Here is a 7,081-nt window from a genome sequence, read left to right as displayed (position 1 = left end):
TGTTAAACCAAATCCCAAAACGAAATATTATTTAAACAATTAACTGAAAAATCATGAGCTAACTCCAACTCAAATCAAACCCACATATCAACACTAACATGGCTCCTTGTGCATATATATACATATGTGTGTGTGTGTGTGTCATATAAGCACTTACATTCATACACACCTGTATATACGCACACCACACACATTCACATATGTGTACATATATCATGAAAATTTACACACATTTATGCATTCATAAAACTTGATTTACATGTTCTCATTCAAATACTCATAAATATTTTTTCACACACATCTGGATGGCCATGGTGGAAAATGTTTCTTGTTATCAGCCATAATGAAAAAAAAAACATATTTGAAAAAATGCATTTCATTTTTGAGTGTTTTACTCAATTGTTGATATGGCATTATATGCTGAATCAAACATTGGTGGACTTCTGGGGATTGTTTTATTTTTCTTTCCAATAGAATATTACTAGTAATTGTAGTTCATTTCTGATTTATTACCAGTTAACTAATTATTTAATTAGACTTTAACCAACCAATTTAATTAAACTTTGACTAACCAATTAATCAATTAATTAGTTAATTGCTTTGTCAAAGTCCTTTAATCACACCTTGTGACCTTATCGATGTTCTGTTCCTCAGGCATTTTTTTCCCATGCTTGTCTGCACTTTCACTCCTTAGTCTTTGCTTGTTTTTCTGAATGAGATTTTAGAGTTGAACTGTGGATACACCACAACATTACAATAATTTTCTTTCTATAGTGTTTCTTTATTGCTGTTGTTTAACCCCAGGTCAGTCTTTATTGAACAAATCTCTGTTTAACCCTTTAGCATTCAAATTATTTTGTCAAAAGTAATACTTTTTTTATTCTCATTCTTTAAAGTTAATCCTGTATTATCATGTAACTTTGGGATTTCAAAGTCATGATTCTTTTATCTTTTAACTTTTACTTGTTTCAGTCATTAATCTATGGCCATGCTGGGGCACCACCTTGAAGAATTTTACTTGAATGAATCAACCCTACTGTAGAGACGCAATGGCCCAGGGGTATGGCAGTGGACTCATGGTCGGAGGATCGCGGTTTTGATTCTCAGACCGGGTATTGTGTGTGTTTATTGAGCAAAAACACCTAAAGCTCCATGAGGCTCCAGCAGGGGTGGTGGCACCCCTGTTGTACTCTTTCGCCCCAACTATTTCTCACTCTTTCTTCCTGTTTCCTGAGTAACGCTACGATGGACTAGCATCCCGTCCAGCTGGGGGGAACACATACACCACAGAAACTGGGAAACCGGGCCCATGAGCCTGGTTAGGTTTGAAAAGGGCGCATAAATAAAAAAATATCAACCCTACTACCTATGTTTTTAATTCAGGTACTTAATTTATTGTACTCTTTTGCTGAACTGTTAAGTTACAGGGACATAAACACACTAACACTGCTTATCAAGCAGTGGAAGAGGAGCAAACACACACACACATATATGTATGTACATAGACATAATTGTGTGGTAATACTTCAAGTAGAAAAGTGCTTGATCAACTAAGAGAGTAAAGATAATCTTATAATAAAAAAACACAGATCTTATTAAATGCAGCTACCCAGGGTTTCCTGGTCACAATAATTTATACCACCATTTATCAAGTGGAGAATAAGACCATTGCAGTTTTTTTATTATATATGACATATATATGACAGGCTTCTTTCAGTTTCCATCCACCAAATCAACTCACAAGGTTTTAGCTGACCTGAGGCTATAGAAGAAGACACTTATCCAAGGTGCCATGCAGTGGGACTGAACTCAGACCTATGTAGTTAGAGAGCAAACTTCTTTGACATTGTAGGAAAGGTGTGAGAGTGTTGATCTGGCCACTTTGAAAATAAAACAGGTAGAATATTTGGGCCGGACATGGTTAGTTTAAATGCTGAAAGGTTAAAGGCATTCACCCATGGCTATACAATCTTTAGTTATATGAAGGACTGTACTGAATATAGTAGCATGGCTTAATGCCCAAAGACCAAATATATCAAGAAGTTAATAAATATAGTTTATATACAACATAAGAAATCTGTTATGGTTTACTCTCTGTCACGTGAAACATACCAATACAAATTTAATTTAGACAACTAAGCACAACAACAGTTATAGACAAACCTACAAAATGCATCACATTCTTCCATTTTTCATTTCTTTTTTTTTTTGCAATTTATTTTTAAGCTAATTAAATCTACATTTGATGGAGTGTGACAGTTTTCTCAAGCCAAAAATGTACCCATGATTTTATTAAATATATTTTATGAGTTGTATAATCCTTAGGTATTATGAATGTTGTTATCTTGCCACAAGGCACCTACCACTATGATAGACTTTAACTGTTAATCTCATAATTTTTCATTTGCAAATATATTCTATGCTCAGAAATCAGTCCTGTGGTTGCTAATTTCTTGTTTATGACTTTTTATTTATTTTCAGTTTATTTATTTATATATTACTTCTGCATTCATATTTTAATAAAACTTAGTATTATTGATGTGAGAAAAGTAGAGGATAATGAACATAATAGAATAAAGGAAACATCCGGCCAGCCAGCCATCAAACCAGCCAGCCAGTTGGGAGGCCTGCCATTCATATCCTTTCATTGGTATCACATGGTGCAAATGCTCTTTACAGTGCATCATCTAACATTAGTCTATGTGTATAATCAACCGAACTACCTGTGCACAGGTTATGAGCTGGAAATCTGCTGTTGGTGTATCATTAAGTTTATTAATACCAACTTTTTATTCTGCATTCTGCATTATTTGTTGAGAAGTGGAATCAGAACATCTGGGAGTGTTACCTGTCATAGAGTAAAATTCCATACAGCTTTACCCACTAATCACTCATCACCATAACATTAGAGTTAGGCATCAATCGAACCTTTAATGGGGCCTTGGAGTTTAGTGGGCTATTCAGAGTTTCTATACAGTGTGCATACAAAAATATTTAACTTTCATAGAGCCCAGGTCACCTAACTGTAAATATGCACCACAAGATAGAAAGTAATTAATCAATATAGCAAAGACTGTTATATTAAATAGACTGTTACCAGTCTATTTGATCTGGTCTCACATTAACAGACCACATGATACTTCTTACAAACAGTTTGGCAAAATAAAGACTATAGAATCAAATGTGTAACTCAAAACAGACAGCAGCAATACTCGTGCAGCAATCGATTTGAACTCAAGACCTTTGAGTTGGTTATCCAGAGTCATAGCTACTCAGTTACATCTTCCCTACAAACTGTATGGTTAGCCATACTCCATAAATAATCAGGGAAGGAAAGAAAGGTAGTTTTTAACCTTTGGGGCAAAGCTCTTCATCAGAAACAGGAGACAGAGGAAAGTCCAAGGGCAAAGGAAGACGGAGAGAAAAAAATCACCAATGATCCACATGTGGTTACATTTTAAAATATATATAATTATAATGATAGAGAATATGAGACTGGTGAATCCTCAAAATTTATTTCCTTTTACTTTATGGTATGTCATACAATATGTTTTTATGGTTATAACCTACATGTCTTTCTGTAGCTTCATTCAGAGTGTTTCAACCATCAACCATAGAATTCTACAACCATATCAGATTCAGGATTCAAGCAAACCGTCCCTCACTTTCTCTTGAATCCTGCCCAATAAACAAATAACCGAATTCAATTTACTTTGGGCCAAGTTGGTTGAAAGATTCTGAATGAAACTGTACAGAAAATTATGTATATATATATAAATTGTGACCCCCTTCGGTCATGAATGACCATGGGATTGCACCTAGAAAGTTACCCTCCCAGGCACAAGTCCAGGCAATCACCCACGCATACCAACCTCCTCTGTCCATGCCACCGATGTTATCCAAGGGAAAGGCAAAATTATGCCTGGTTGCATATGCGACTGCTCATACTCTGAGCAGCAGAAACAGGTGTAGGACAGCATAACCATAAAAATATGCTGTATGACCATAAAATAAAAGGAAATAAATTTTGAGGATGTACCAGTCGCCATGTTCTGTATCATTATAATAATTGCAACTATACACTCCAAATGATATGATCCAGTGAAGCGAACATTGAATTACGCATCAGAGGAATTTACAATATGAGTGACAACTCCAAGTAGTCATAGACGTTAAATACTAATTGCTGCAGTTAGCTGTAACCTGGAACATAACTGAGAGTCGCCACAGAGGCCAACCGGAAAATATATCCTTCTAAACCCACATTAATATTCATATATATATATATATATATATATATATGGGTGCAGGAGTGGCTGTATGGTAAGTGGCTTGCTTACCAACTTCATGGTTCCGGGTTCAGTCCCACTGCATGACATCTTAGGCAAGTGACTTCTACTATAGGCTTGGTCCGACCAAATTCTTGTGAATGGATTTGATAGACAGAAACTGAAAGAAACCCATCAGATATGTGTGTGTTAGTGTGTTTGTCCCCCTACCATTGCCTGACAACCGATGTTGGTGTGTTTACATCCCCATAACTTTGCAGTTCAGCAAAAGAGATCAATAGAATAAGTATTAGGCTTATCGATTTGTTCAACTAAAGGTAGTGCTCCATCATAACTGCAGTCAAATGACTGTAACAAATAAAAGAAAAGAATATATAAATATATGTATATATATATATATATATATATATATATATATATATATATATTAGCAAAAGACACTTGCAGAAATTATTACATAATGGGATTGAACCCAAAACCATGTGGCTCCCAAGCAAACTTCTTAACCACACAGCCATGCTTGCACCAATAGTTACGTTTGCATATCTTTTCCTAAAAATACTAAATGCCATCTTAGATCTCATTTTCCAACTGTATGTCAACTGCAATATCAGTTTAATGGTCTGTGACTATTTTCGTTGTAATGTTCTATATTTTTGCTACATAAATCTTTGAGAAAATGTTACAGTTAATGTTTGCAGCTTTAATAACAATAGCAGTAAACATTTTAAGATTTACTTTTACAGTTTTTCCATTTTCCTTGCTAGATGGAAGAGGGGGAAGATTTTCTACAGCTGGATGCTCTTCCCATTACCAACATTCACCATTTTCTTTGCTAGGTAATATTTCCCATTGGTTGGACATGTTTTCACAGAAGAATGAAAATAAATGACATCACTTGTATGATGGTGAGGCTCACAACTATCACAAGATGTCAAGACAAAGATACCTCAATGTGCACACATATACATACCAACGTATATCCACAGACACACATACATACATACATACATACATACATAAATCTATATATATATAATACTGAAGTTGTCTGTGTGTGGCAGGTTTTGTAGCCTTCAACTAACACTATCTCCTCCGAGACCCTGCGGTGCAAATTGACCAAAATTGATAGTATGATAGAAGAAGGCTTGCTCTTCATTCCGTAGGAGATAAAATTCAAATCGGACCATGTTAAAACCAAAATTTATTTACATCAAAAAGGTGCTTTTTTTTCTATGAAAATCCCTATTTTTTACGATTTGTTTACTGTTGTGTCGCCATTTTTCGGTGTATTTCAGCCAAAAAAATGTTCACTTAAAGAGAAAAACAAGCTACATAATGCAAAATTTTTACTTTTCAAAGATTCCAATTCTAAAGGGTCGAAACAAACCTGAGCAACGCCAGGCAATACTGCTAGTACATACATACATACATAGATACATAAATACATACATACATACTTACATGGTGATTGCTCCATCTTTACAGATAATTGCTGTCCCCATGTGCTTCATTGTTGTCAGTGGCATTTCTGACTTTCCATCCATCACCTTTCAGATGACTATTCAATCCTACTGCAGCTCTGCATAGTTTGAAGTATAGGCAGCAAAGAAAAGGTGTAACTTACTCTGTGTACCCAAATGGTCTGCATACGGCACCACTCTACCATAGGACTTTCAGAAGATGGAATAACAAAAGAGGTCACCACCAAATGATAGCCGTATGAATCCAGATTATTGTAATAAACAGTTGTATAACATGAAAATCATTCTCAGAGTCTTTGTGATTAATACCAAGTGATGGGCAAAAGCAAGATGACCAGTTATTATGTGATGCCATGAGCTTATAAGTGCTGGTGCTACCTTAAAAGGTACCCAATACACTCTGTAAAATGGTTTGCATTAGGAAAGGCATCGAGCCATAGAAATAATGTGTGACTTACAGGGAGCCTGAATAGCCCATCAGCTGATCAGCTCCTGTCAAATCGTCCAACACATACCAGCATGGAAAACGGACATTAAATGATGATGATGAAAATGATGATGATGATGAAAATGATGATGATGATGATGGTGGTGGTGTTGGTGGTGGTGGTGGTGGTGGTGGTGCTGGAGGTGTTGGTGGTGATATATATATATATACATATATATCACCATCATCATCATCATCGTTTAACGACCGCTTTCCATGCTGGCATGGGTTGGATGGTTCGACTGAAGACTGGCAAGCCCATAGGCTGTACCAGGCTCCAATCTGTTGTAGCAAGGTTTCCACAGCTAGATACCTTTCGTAACGCCAACCATTCTGAGAGTGTAGTGGGTGCTTGTTACATGCCACTGTTATGGTTGCCACATTCACACACACATACACACTCACACACATACACACATACAAAAGGCTTCTTTCAATTTTTATCTACCAAATCCACTCACATGACTTTGGTCTTTCCACATGTTGGTACTGAATGTGTTATCATGTGATTGAGAAGTGAATATCTTAACCACATTGCCATACCTGTGCTTGTTTTCATTTTATTATATTATTCAATCAAAAAGGACCAATCGCAGGAGTGGCTGTGTGGTAAGTGGCTTGCTTACCAACCACATGGTTCTGGGTTCAGTCCCACTGCGTGACACCTTGGGCAAGTGTCTTCTACTATAGTCTCAGGCCGACCAGGACGACCAAAGCCTGAAAAAAGCCTGAAAAAAGCCCATCATAAATATGTGTGTGTTTGTGTGTGTGTGTATGTGTGTGTATATGTTTGTGTGTCTGTGTTTGTCCCCCAACTTTGC

The sequence above is a fragment of the Octopus sinensis genome, linkage group LG12 (assembly GCF_006345805.1).
Source record: "Octopus sinensis linkage group LG12, ASM634580v1, whole genome shotgun sequence".
NCBI classification, from domain to species: Eukaryota; Metazoa; Mollusca; class Cephalopoda; order Octopoda; family Octopodidae; genus Octopus; species Octopus sinensis.
The sequence above is the reverse complement of the archived record's forward strand: the minus strand, read 5'-3'. Positions refer to the sequence as shown.